Here is a 14,902-nt window from a genome sequence, read left to right as displayed (position 1 = left end):
AATTTAGTAAGTGTATAAGTAGTGTATAAGTGTAGTAAATAGTTATCTAATGGCTCAATAAAAATATAGTCATTACAATAAAACAGCCAATGCACGTCATAGATGACGTCTAATATACTGCCAAATGCAGTTTGTAAAAATGTAAATTTCGTTTTAAACTCGTTGCGGATTTTTCCTTCTCATTTCCAATAATTTTATTTTATATAACCGAATAATTCTATTTATGCTAGTAATGGCCGACCCTGTCAACTGTCACCAAAAAGTTAGTTAAAATTTAAACCAATAGGTCAGATACAAGTGACCCAGTAAGACTCAAGTGTAAAATATACAAAATTATGTTATATCCATTGGTTTGAATATAAGAAAAGTTGTTTTGCTACAAATTGTAAACTAAATGTAAAACTGCAGATATATATCTCAGATAAGAAACTTATTGAGTGATGATTAACAAATGTTAGTTGTTGAAAATGCTTCAAAATATTAATTTCTTATTCATTAAATCACCTTTAAACGGAATAGTTTCTTACTTCACGATAATGAAAATGTTGGCCTTGTATAAAATATTAGTACCACATCGAAAATATTGTTAAAAATACGACATCATTCATCAGTTGCAATAATTCATTTTATTCTTCTCTAATTAAACTATATATCTTGTGTTAAAAATCCTCATCATTTAAACATATTTCTACTACCAAGTCTATTTTATTCACACATTTTGAGTAAAAAAATTAAAATATTTTACATAAATTAGCACCATGATTCTAATTTAAAATCAGCGATGACTATATTAAAAACTCCAAATCCAAGTATTTTTTTATGTAATAGCATATACATTCAGGTTTCATTTAAGTAAAGACAATAATCAATTAATTGCTAAATAAAATGGAAGTAAAATTCAGATGAAGCTAATATGTAATAAAAAACAAAAAACAAACGGCATTGAAAATAAACTAGGTCATAATAATCTCAGTCAATTTTATATTGTCAAGGTATACTCTATAAATCCAATCCTTTTTTTAGTTATTAAATATGTCCTTAAAACCAATTTTACTCTATTTAAAGTAGAAATAATTTCAAATATATGTTAGATGACTGACAAAAATAACTCTTATTTATAAAGAGATTAAATACTTAAGATGAAGATAATTATATTATAAAGATTCATTTTCTATTAAAATATTAAAAATTACTCTCAATGTTTTTAGTAACGGATGAATTTAAAAATTAAAAATTGAACATCCTTTAATAACAATTTAAATCCTTTGAAGACTTTTATATTTAGGGTAATTAATTGACAAATACAACAGTTAAAAGTGGTGCTTTCGGGAATAATCTATCTTCAACCGATTCTCAAGAAATTACCTCCTTTTCATCTTTAAAGCTCCCCAATACATGTTATAGGGTGCGATTAATATAGTACTTAATATTCTAAAAAATCGGTCTATAAAGTTTTCAAGAAAAGAAGATAGATCGACATTGGATTGGCAACCTTTTTGTAGATATTCGAAGTATTCCTTGACGAACTTAAGTGTCGCAACTGAATCTGTGAGGTTACAAAAGTTGGATTAAAGGTGCTCAAAGTAGCCAGAAACAATTAGAATTGGGATTACTAGTACATAAATTCCTAATACTATTATAGCAGTTCAGGGCCTAAGGTCGCCTAAATATTGAAAATGAAGTTGCTTCAAGCAGAAACTTGCAGCTCAGGGTGTAGTATAAGAGCGAAGATGGACTGCAAGTCAACTGTTCACTCGTAAGCCATCGGAATTTAGTGTCACGCAAACTTAGGAAACAATTCCCTATGTTGGTTAGTATATGCTGGTATAAGCAATTCAATTCAAAAGAACATTAAAGGTAAACAGGCGGACGAAGGTACAAGCCATACCTAACAATAACAGTGAGCTGTCTAGACGGGACAGTGATCCTATCATGCATCCCTTTGGTGACTTATTCAAGAACGAAGTGTTATATAGCACAATTAATACGGTAGTGGGTATTCTAACAAATTCTAGTTTCTGGTTTTCTAGTTTCTGGTTTAGCTGTTTAAAAACATTTATTTGTCCTTAATTCATCTCTATCCTCCATATATTGAACATATTAAAATATGAATCTCCTGAACAAAAATATATTTTAACATAACGGCATTAAATATAAAAATAACTCTTGATAGCAAAATGGAAAAACAGCTGTTGTAAAGCAAAATGGCATATGTGAGTTTGCTGTAAGTGATATATGTGAGTTATAATATGCGACAGTTATAATTAAGTGAAGGTTTAGAGAAAAAAACTATTAATTTACTTGAAAACATCATTTGGATTTACGGAATTAAGAGGTAACTTTCGATCCACAGTTTGCCCTTGAAGATCTTCCATGGTATCCCTATGTAGAATGGTTTCCCAGCTTTGGTAACTGCAGATTCCAATTGTCTACAGCTAAGAAACTGAGCTACTGCAATCCTCTTGTTTGCAGGTTACCCTGAACTGCTATCTTCTGTTCAAATTCCAATAAACTATGTTAATTCGCAGTCAATTTGGTCCGTTCTTGGTGGCATAGCACCTTAAATTGCGATGCATGTGCCGGGAATTCACGGACTAAGAATGTATTTTAAATCTTGAATGTTTCTTATTTGGAATAGTTTATGACTCTAGGTCGTTGCATAATTGGAATAGTTAATAACTAAGGTAGCGTTGAGCACCTTCAATATACCTTTTGTGACTTTACAGCTTCAGCTGCGATATTTCCGCCCGAACTCCAATTAACTACAGCAAGAAGCGCTTCGAGTAACCGTGGAACATTGCCAATCCAACGTCAAATTCTCTTCTTTTCTGCATAATTAATTTGATTCCGGTTAATTGACTCAATTCAAAAGAGACCAGCCTTACCGGTAGGATCCGACTGCGCCAATTATATGAGAAAGGGTTTAGAAAATAAAATATTAATTTACTTAAAAATATTATTTTATTTAACGGAAACAAGAGGCGACCAGTTAAGTTAAACAGACCATTTCGTATCGTTCTTTCTTCATTCAGGTATTCAAAAAACAGATGACCGGGTAGTCTGGACCGCATTACATAACATAACAGGTCAATTGAAAAGGAGGTCTCCATCCTACCATAGTAAAACACATTTTTAAAATTTGAATTTTTATTCAACATAATTCCCTTCAAGGGTGATTCACTGATTATAGCGACCCTCCAACTTTTCGATACCATTTCTGAAGTACGATTTGTCCTTTGCTTTAAAATAGGCCTCAATTTCGGCGTTCACCTCCTCATTCGACAAAAATTTCTTCCCAGCGAGCATGCTTTTGAGATCTGAGAACAGGATATAGTCGCTGGGGGGCCAGATCTGGAGAATACGGTGGATGAGGAAGCAATTCGAAGCCCAATTCATGGATTTTTGCTACCATTACCACTGACTTGTCACACGGTGCATTGTCTTGGTGAAGCAGTACTTTCTTTTTCTTCAAATGCGGCCGTTTTTTTACGATTTCGTCCTTCAAATGGTCCAATAACGCTATGTAATAGTCGCTGTTGATGGTCCCTCCTTTTTCAAGGTAGTCAATGAAAATTATTCCATGCGCATCCCAAAATACCCTTGCCAGCCGACTGTTGCGTTTTCTCACGCTTTGGAGCGATTTCATCGTATGCAGTCCACTCGGATGACTGTCGATTGGACTTCGGACTGAAATGATGGAGCCATGTTTCATCCATTGTCATCAACTCGTCGTTGTTTTTGATCAAAAGTGAGCTCGCGCGGCACCCACTTTGCACAGAGCTTTCTCATACCCAAATATTCGTGAATGATATGATGTACACGTTCAGTTGATATCTTTAGAGGGTCTGCTATTTAATTCAATTTCAATTTACGGTCATTCAAAACCATTTTGTAGATTTTTTAAATATTTTCGTCGGTAACAACCTCTTTTGTTCGTCCAGTGCGTTCACCGTCTTCGGTGCTCATTTCACCACGTCTAAACTTAGCATACCAATCCTTAATGGTTGATTTTCCTGGGGCAGTGTCCGGAAACCCGGCATCAAGCCAAGTTTTTGCTTCAACTGTATTTTTTCTCTTCAAAAAGCCATATTTTATCAACACGCGAAATTCCTTTTTATCACAATAACAAAAGTTGTTTCACTCAAAATGTTATAATTCACAAACTAATGATCCGACAGCTGACAAATCTAAACACGCATCTTTTGAGGTTTAGGGCTAACTAACAAACATATGGATTTAATTCTAGTAGCGCCATCTATGCGTCAGGGGACTTTTTAATTGACCTGTTATATACACATTTTATATAGATAACATTCGTTCACATTTTGCAATATCCGCGAAACCCCATTGAAAACGATAATACAATTAATTTTACCCCATTTATCGTATTCAGCAAATACTGTCTTTTCAATTTTATCATTTCTTCTAATTGATGTCCCATAATCTCACCAAAAAACAGTGAATATCTCTAAAAATAACCGAAAATGAAAGGTCTTTGAATAAACTCAAATGGCATTTTTCCTGCGTCAAATCCAAATCAGATGAAAAAGATGAATTAAACTAGTGATTAGTCACGAATAATATTTTTAAATTATTTTTATAAATTTTATTAAAATTAAAAATGATTTTTTATAATCATTCTAAAACATTAAAATGATAATAAACATTTAGGTTTAACAACAGTAGATTTTTGTAACCGTAAATCTACGACTAATTTTCACAATAAAAAACACAAAACACAACCAAAATTTATAGCTAATTTCTTACTTATAAATAATATGGACAAGCCACTGGTGGTATGTTTATTAGTTTACGCTCTCGCATATCTGCTAGTGTCGGATGATAACACCGAAGAAACATTGTGAACTACAGTTCGTAAAATAAGTCAATATCAAGGCGTCGGTTTTCTCAAAAACGATTAAAAAGGAGAGGAAAAAAATAAATCTCCGTAATGAAGTCAAGAACGTTTATAGACATATTTGACAACACAAATAATACAACAACCAACGGAGATAAATAGTTGTTTGTTACATAAAGTACATGATGCATTACCACTGTTAAATTGCGTCCTAAATAATTCTCAGAGTCAAGTAACTAGAAAATAATGGGACTTGGAAAGGTCTAATTCCTCGCTATTTATTGATTAGAAATGTATTTATTTGCTGACGTCATGCTTGTTCAAAAAAAATACAAACTATCTAGTGTAGGTTGGGAATAACATACAGAACACCTGATATACCCAATATTTATTTATTAATAAGGTGAGGCTACCATTTGCTTTAAAACATGCAATTTCCAACGGATGTCCCATTCTTGTACCAAAACATCCACCAATTCCTTCCATTGAAGTCATTAAATCATTATGTTGCAGATGGAAATGGCTCCATAATAGCTCAGTTATGTTGAAGTCTGACGGTTGTGCTGGCCAGGGAAGATATTTGATGATATTCTGAGGAATTTCAGAGTAAACCAAGAGTGAACCCTTTTTTTCTTTATCATAAGCAGTAATACGCTAGTCATAGTAACAACTTTATCATTGAGGATATCGAGATATTCATTCGCAATAATACGACCGATGATGTAAATGAGAGGAGACTCTGTAGGCCGCCTGTAGGAAAGAAATTATGAGAAATATAAATGATGATTATTTTGATCACATCACAATATCCAGTCATAAACTGTCTAGGTTTTATTGTCGTTGCACCAGTTCTTGTGGAGCTCCCGCTGTATTGTTTTTATCGAAACAGTATTACTCAAGACATTGTTTAGTTTTACTGCCACTTTGCCGCAGCAGTTTTATGTTGTCTACAGCATACAGTAATCTTCACCAATTCTACTTTTTTTTATTGTTATAGCTGTGGTAGTACTGTTTCTCTTATAAAAAAAATAGACAACGTAAATGTGTTTACACGCTATACCTTTAATGTTATTTTCAAGGCACTGGCAATTATATAAATTTATATATATTCTTCATTTGTAGCAGTACCCTATTTGGCAGTGCTTTTCGCAAATCGTACTTACCAAAACTACGTCAAATCGCTCAGTGTTTTCATATTAATTACAAAAATAAACTTTTGTTCCTTTGCAATCTACAAAATTAGTGTTACTACCTAATTCATACTTTACACGCGTATTGTCTGCTGCTAATTTTCTCTGTTAAATAATATATAATTTTATAAATTAATCCAGGCACTAATACAGGAATTTTGGATATATTTGAGAATATGCAAGAGTATATATAGGTACGTATTACAATCCTTTTTAATGTGCGTCAATCTCCGTCAGTTAAGTTTGGGTTTCGCCCACTATTCCGCTTCGCCGATGATGTTTTACCATGTTTTGTATAAACTATTATTATCATGAATACAGTCGCTTATAAAATGTGCATCATAAAACAACTCCTGTTTTTACCACAGACGCTCCTAGCAATAGAACATCAATGATTTGACTATCCCATGTATAACTAAATCCTAAGAAAACTAAGCTGATAATTAGAGACAACTAAGTACAAAAATTATGACAGTACAATTAAAGTTTGTTGTCAAATTTGGAATGTTGACAGGGCGTTCAATACACAATAATAGCAATGATCAATAGCAACAATAGCGAATGATCCACCAAGTTAAACAAACTTAGTGATCTCAGAGCTATATATATTCAAATAATTCAAAAATAATTCAATCGGTCGTATTACGTTAGATGGCAGTAGAAAGCTGATCAATTTGTACTAAAAAAAACTTATTCGAAAATGTTGTAAATCAGGTCGAAATGTCTTTGAATTATGGTATTTTTTAATCAATCAGTCTTCCTGAACTCACATCAAAGATGAATATCACCAAAGAGAAAATACGCCATATTTTACAGTTTTCTTAGATGTCAAAGATGTTTCAGGCTCTGAAAAGCAATATAAATTATATAAATTATTGAAAATGTGTATAAAATCACGGAAATAACCGAGAAGCCGAAGATAGCATACGGATTAAACAAAAAAACTAGACAATCCAATGTCCATCCATTTCTGAAACGAATTTCAATTCATTTCGAAAACTCGAAACGCGATGAGCCGGCGTAAACGGTGTCCAAGTCAGAATTGACAGTCAGGAAGGTTTTGCAGTGTACTTGTTGGTAATGGCAAGGAATCATATACTATGAGCGGGTCTCCCTTAATTCGAACCCTATGAACAATTGGATCATTTACAGAAAGCAATCACCCAAAAGCGGCCAATTTTGGCCACTAAGACTGTTAATAATAATGTAATAATGTAATTCTGTTTTATCCAGGCCACACACATCGATAGCGACTCGTCAGAAGCATACTCATTAGTCTAACTTATAGTCCCAACCTAGTGCCAAGTGATTACCAACTTCTTCATGGCGGACTATCTTACTAGTGAATTTCCTCACTTCGGATTTTCACCTCAAGATAGCCTTTTAGGAAGAGTATTTTATATTATATAGGTTAGATAAAGGGGTGTGCATAGTTCTATATTAATTAAACATAAAACAGATAACATAAAAAAGACCTAGAATTTATAATATAAAATATAGCTAATGATATATATTCTGTCAAAAAGGCACCAGGAAACATAAAATGTTTATTATTGATCTAAATTTAGTGTATCGCTTCCGAAACAATTACTTATGCCAACGAATAGCATTTGTCAATGGTCAAAACACCTTTAAATGCATCTTTTGGGCTGCGAATTATTTTTTACTTTTTCTAAAAACTGAAAACTCGAAATAATGATTTGAGGTTCGAAAAGAGAAGAATCAGGTAAATGCGATGGTTCTTTTATGGCATTTATAGGTTCTTGGACAAATAGTCATGATATAAAATCCTAGATAATTTTTACAAACCTAGTCTATTTCGACAATTTTACTTTTCAGCCACCACTCATTTTAGCAATGTTAACAGCAGTTGAAGACGTTGGTGGGCCACGAAAGCAATACAAATCTTCTACAACATATCCATCAGTTTGGAATCAAATCACCATAAGATTTCTACACCATTTATAACGACAGAATATTCACTGGACAGATATATCTTATATAATATGCATATATATTATTTTAAATCTATTTATTCCTACTATATTGTTAAATATTATGAAGTGTGCCAACAGTAAACAAATTCATACTAACGAAACTGTTACTTTTTGTTAGAATATTTAATATTTAATTTAAACTCCTAATTGGACTTGTCTATTATAACCATATTGCCTAATATCTCTAAAATATTTGAGAAACTATAAATTATCAAACTTAAAATAATAATAGAAAAAAGCATTATATTAAATAACCATACACAGATGTTTAATGCACTAAAAGGTAATCCATGAAGTTATTTTAAAAACAAAAAAACAGACCGCCTACGTTGTAGTACAAGCAAAGTGAAAGCTAAATTAAAACCGAGAATGACAACATGAGACTGAATGAGAATGAACTTCGTTCGTTGTTGGTAGGTTGGTTGGTTCAGCACCAATATCACAAACTAGATCAATGCACTAATCTCTCAGTTATCCATCCATATTTGCCATTAGCAATAGGCACCTTAACGCATGTCTATGATGGTGTTCGTTAATCGCTTATGTTTTGGATTTAAACACCGAATAATATCAATCAACCAACCGACTTTAAAATTAGAACTCACACTTGGACCTTGCAAAAAAGCATCGCCCTGATAAGAGCCATTATGATAACCCATGGATAAACCAACAATAAGGGTAAATCAAAGAAAAGAACAATGAATTCGTTAGTTCCAGAAAAAAGTCTGGCGTACTGACCCACACACCGTTAATATCGAAATTATTTAACCAATAGCACTTTTACTCAAACCTCGTATATTATCAAATTCGTGGAACTTGCAGTAGACAAACAGTTGACATCGACTGTTTATTTTTGTAATCTGATGTCATGATGAGGATGTGGTAGCAAATAAAGACATAATCAAGATCAAGAACCATCATTATATGAAAAAACCCAGAAAGCCTTTCGATAAAGGGATATCGGACGAGGAAAAATATCGATATATCAGAAGTTATATCCATAGATCGATATTTTCTGCCCCTTTCGAAAAAACATCAATTTCTACAACCCTATTTAATGTAATAATGTTGTTTTTAATTTGGTTTGACTAATCAAAATAAAAAAAACCTTTATTTTTTACACAGCATAATTTTTTTGGTTTTTGAAATCGTAATATTAAATCAAACGTGAATACTGCTCTTATAATATCTGCATATCATATAGATTACAAGGACAAAAATACTTTGATTTGGACACTAATTTTCATGCAGAAGCTTCTATATTGCTACAAATTTATAAATTAATATATAATTTTTGTTCGATTTATTAATAAATATTGTCATTATTAAATATTATTAAATATTTGTCATTAATCAACAAACAAGGCGAATAAGGGATTAATACATCCGTATGTATTTCCCAAATTAAAAATAAAACTGAACTACTTAAGCTAAATTTAATAGTAACACTTATACACAATACAAGTTCATGTGGTTTAGTTTCCATCTTCTAATTTGGTATTTGTTGTCCAGTAGCTAGCTTTATCGCTTCCACGTTGCTGTGATTTAGTAATCTTATGTCAAGGCGCAGTCTTGGATCATCATTTGATTTTGAAGTCACCTTGCAGCTCTTCGTTAGTTACGTAGAGATAAGCATTGCTATTTAATCGTAGAACTTTCTTTTGACAGCTATGAATTACCAGTTGGTTTGATGTTTTAGTGCAACCCCATAGATCCAAACTGGCTTTATGATTGATAAACCAATCTCTTTGATTTTAAGCCTTCAATTTTATATATTATAATAATTATATTATAATTATAATAATTGAATATTATCTGCTTTTTGTCTAACGTGATGTTCCCAATTTAACCTATCATCGAGATGTATTCCGAGGTATTTAGCTGATTCTGCAGGCGAGGAATCGAGCATCCGTCAATTGATATAATTAGGATTTTGTCATTTTGCTGCAAGGCAAAATTAAGCTGGATACATTTGAAACTTTTAAACTGCATTAGAGACTGGTAATCCATGTGTAGATCTTGTTGGCTACCAGTTACACTTTTTCTACAGCCTTAGGCAAACATATTTCTTTTACCATGATAACTGCGTCGTGGGCAAATGTTAGCAATGTAGAGCAGATATAGGAGTAGTCTCAAAACACTATCCTGGGAATCTCCAGCCGAAATAGGATTAAGTGTTGAGAATGTCCCTTCATACAGATAGTTGAGTCTTCTCAACAACCACTACTATCTGCATTTGGTCGATTGTTGAGTGGTGATTTCGAAATCCAAACTGAAAATCTAGTGTTTCTATAAATGGTTTAATACGTTTTAACAGTAGTTTCTCAAGTAATTTTTGACTGTATTAAAATGTTTACTTATTATTTTTAAAGATAAAATAAAATAAATAATTTTAAGTGAATATTCCCAACTCAATAATTGAAAAAATAAAAATCAATTTATTTATCAATATTTTAGGTATCGTAAATAACCATAGCGTTTTGCAAAAGGATATGTCGAGGTTTTTGCCGAATAAAATATTTTTGAACGGAATTTTACCTCACTCTATTAATTTAAAAAAACGCGCTATGTAAAGTCTAGTATTAGGTGCTTGCATATATTCTGATCATTTTTGCACTATAAAAGGGTATTTATTGAGAATAATTGGTACAATATATATTAATTAAAATACTTTCCATCATTTTCTATAACTTTTTTCCACATTTCTGGCAACTTAGCCATATTGTACCAAAAGAACGATTTGGTTTAGTAATTAATCATCGATTAATATGTACATAATAATCGTTGTAATAACTAAATAAAAATAATTAAATACGTTATTTAACCTATCTACTACACGTATTTTATATTCTCCTATATGCACAGAATTTAGCTTAATACCTACCTAAACCTATTTATCTATTCTCAATATTATTTTAACTACTACCAACTGATCACTTTGAAGCCGAGCCCAAACAATACAAAAATAACAATATAATTTTGTAACATATACAAAAAAAAACAAATTACCAACAAAACAAATCAAAATTAACATAACTGTTTGGGTCCGGCACCGAATTTTTAGTGAGTTGCTAAATTATTTTTTGAAGCCGGTTCAATTTTTTTGTTAAAAATATTTTATATGTATTGCGGTCAATTGAATCTTGTGGACTATAATTCCAGGTTTCATGGAAAAAACCATCATTATCATCACAATTTAAAATATATAGACACATTTGAAGTCCCAATGTTATATAATTATTACCATCAATTATTTAACTATTTGGTCACAATGCCTTGTACAGCCTTTAACAGCCGAAAATAGATTGTTTAAACTAAAGATAATTTTTAGGTTTTTGTCTAGATTTTAAGATATTAGCTTTCCAAATTAAACATTTGTAATAAATTTAATGATATATACATCATAGGTTACTAATAAAAATACAGATTTAATACCAAAAAAAAATGACAATAACTACGTAATCCAACCAAATTTATATTAATTGTGTACAGTTTTAATTGGAAAACGATGATTATTTTAAATTAGCACAATTATCAAATGTTTCTTTTAGATTCCCGATGATTTAAAACATTTTTTAAAAGTAACAGGCGAAAATATTTTTTCTAACGCTCACACCTGTAGCAATTTATCAAAAAAATTATATAACCGTAATGTAAAGGATTATTCTACCTGGCTTATTGACAAAACCAATTAAAAAAACACGATTTATTGAATCGCACTCGAGAAACCAGTTGAACCAGTCCTAGTGACTATTTGTTCGATATTATGTTTGCAATTTACCGCAAAATATGCGCACTTCCTTAATAATATATACTTTTTTGAAAATGTTATAACATCTGCTTCTAATTAAGTATATATTTGATAGCTACAAGAAGCGCTTGGTTGGACAAAATTATTATGACTTTAGTACAAATTATAAAAGGGATTTATTTGGGTAAATTTCTTATAGATATGGGTGTTTTATTTTTAGTAAACTAAAGTTAATATTAAGTATTTAACTTAAATATCTTGTAATCAAAGAATAACCTATACAATAGTTATCAACAAATATTGTTCTCAAAGATCGTCCTGTATTTTCCTCTTTTTGCGATGACAGAATTCAAAAAAATATTTCGAGAATGATCTGTAATTTCCATTTTTGAATCATAAAAACTTTTAACTGAGTAAACGAGTTTTAACGAGTAAATGAATGAATTTCCCATACTTCCATCACTTCCATAGGGATACCGTGTCTTAAAAACGCTGTTTCATCAATTCATCAAATGCTAAGCTATCTAAATATTATTTGGGAATTTAAAGTGCTTTTGCGCCTAGTAAGTCTTGCAATTCATGGTTTTAAAACTCTCTGATCCTCTAGACCGTTTTTTGCCATTGAATCAATAGCACCTTTTTCAAATCGTTAAAACTTAAACTGACAATTGTTATATGACGGAGAATCATCATAATAAGTTTCTAAAAATGCTTGATCGGTGTCGGCTTAGATTTATTTAAATCAAACAACAAAAGTAATAAATAAATAGTGTCGATAATGTTATATGGAGTGTTCGATGATTAGCGTCTGTATACACTGAATAAATATCGAATATAACAGTCGTTTACTTTGAATTTTCTCCAACTCTCAAAATACATGTAAGCATCTATAATTAACGCATGAATTAAGAATATGAACGAGAATCACATAAAATTGTTCTAATCAATCTAAAATTCCTTCTTAAAATCCTTCTCTTCCTTAAAATAATCAGAACGACTTATAATAACTAAAATTAGTAAGAAAAGGATCGATATGTCGTAGCTCAGTTTTCACACATACAGGCTGATATTTCAGAGTAATATATAGTAAGAATTATCTGATGTGGAGAAAATTTATACCGAAATACCTGTACCATACCTGTTGTAAACTAGCGATATCCATAAAACATTGTATTAAATGTATCATGGCAACATCAAATAAACACGAGCAAAACTTCATATACTAATCTCAGATATACAAAGCATGTGAAAAACAAAGTAAGTAACATTACCTCAAAACAGAAAAAAATATTACCTACAATAATTATTTGCACACAAAGATATAAGTTCTCCCTATACTAACAAATATAAGCAATATAAGTCAGATAAAATAATCAAAGTCTATTCGATGGTTCCATGGTATCTAACTTACAAAATCAACATCAACATTGTTCAAATGCCCGCAGAAGTTGTCTGCAAGTAATCTCCAGACCAAGAAATGACCATGAACAAACCCATGGTCACTTACTGACGGAAGTTATTACATCATGTTATCACCAATATCGTCAGACTATCCGACGAATCGCATCCTACACTCCTGATGAGGATTACAGTGTAAAAGAAACAACTGACTGTGTCACTGATGATCAAAGATCCGAGATAAAACTAGTTATCTCCTATCGTTATCTATGTATTAATTATATATATATATATATATATATATATATTGTAATTGCTTAATTTTATTATCTATTAAAATTATTATTGTAATGATTCACATTATTGAATATAAATTAATTTAAGCAAATGATCTAATATAAACACAGTTTTCATCCATAATCATTGAAATGGACGATTTAATCATGATATTAGATCAATATAGTGTTATTTATGACTGATTTAGTACATTTTCAGTGCGTTGAAAATAAGTGCATTTGTACAGAGTAAATATAATTTGGGAGAAGTTTTACATTTTTACTTCCATTTGAAGAAAAAGATGGCTGAAAATCATCTAATGCTGTGTAAAATTTACGGCAACCATGCTCCGTCGATTTCAATTTATGAATACTGATTTCGACATTTAAAATTGTTGGTTAAATGTGGCCAAAACATATTTGGAAACATTAAAAATGGAAAGTGATTATTCCTATTCCCCAGATCTTGTTACTTCTGATTATTACTTAATCGGACATATGTATTGTGACCTGCCCAAGCAGTCCATCACTTTTTATGGAGATACCAAAAAATAGGTGAATTCGTGGAGGGCCCCCAAAAATACATCATTCTTTCGGTATGAAATCCACAAATTCACAAAATCCTGAAAGATGAGTAATAGTAGCAGTTATTCATGGAGAATATTTTGAATAAAATACATTGTGTACTGTTTTTTCACTATAAAAATTCAAATTAAAAATCATTTGAAATTAATTTATAAGCCTAATAACAATATATTTAAAATACATATTTATGCTATATTTTATTAAGAATGAACTTGTAACAGTATGACCATTGTGGTTGTCACACACTTTATAGCATTCCTAGCTCGTTTGCAAATATTTACGTGTTTGAGTGAAGTCTATGTCTTGCAATTCATTGTCTTAAGTATGTTTTTGTCTTAAGTATGACTTAAAAATTATTTCTTTTTCAAAGCTTTTAAACATAAGTTTTAAACCAATCAAAACAAGCTCCAACCGGAGATATGATGAGATATGCAGTATCACCATGATCTTCACACGTGTTAAATTTTAAAGCGCTGATTTTATAACATATTAACACTAAAATATACTGAAAAAAACAACTTATATCTAAAAAAAAGTTGTTGACTTATGGACACCACCATTCCTAGTCTCCACAAATTTAGCAAAAAGGAAGAAAATATATTTAAAATTATCATGTCCGGTCATTCATAAAAGTCAGAAAGGGTTTTATTACGTGAAGTGTGATTGATCTATTTTGTTTGTTTCAAACTATGGTTGGACTGAAGACAAAAACACCATTATGATATATTTCTGTGTCTAATTAATAAAATTAACAAACAAAATTATGAACATATTTATCAAATAAACTAGTTAATTATCGGTGAGTCCCCCATCCCCCCGGCAAAGAAATGCTCTCTCTTATATCATTG

At 31.1% G+C, this 14,902-nt stretch overlaps 1 protein-coding gene across 2 annotated transcripts in view; it reads right to left on the bottom strand.

Moving 5' to 3' along the window:
* spel1 (DNA mismatch repair protein spel1) overlaps nucleotides 1-14,902 on the bottom strand; it is a 61,353-nt gene that overhangs the window by 31,074 nt on the left and 15,377 nt on the right. The window lies entirely within an intron of this gene.

Source organism: Rhynchophorus ferrugineus, unplaced genomic scaffold (genome assembly GCF_030347505.1).
Source record: "Rhynchophorus ferrugineus isolate W39M unplaced genomic scaffold, kcgeb_rfMv2 rfM2, whole genome shotgun sequence".
In the NCBI taxonomy this organism is placed as follows: domain Eukaryota; kingdom Metazoa; phylum Arthropoda; class Insecta; order Coleoptera; family Curculionidae; genus Rhynchophorus; species Rhynchophorus ferrugineus.
The sequence above is the reverse complement of the archived record's forward strand: the minus strand, read 5'-3'. Positions and strand labels throughout refer to the sequence as shown.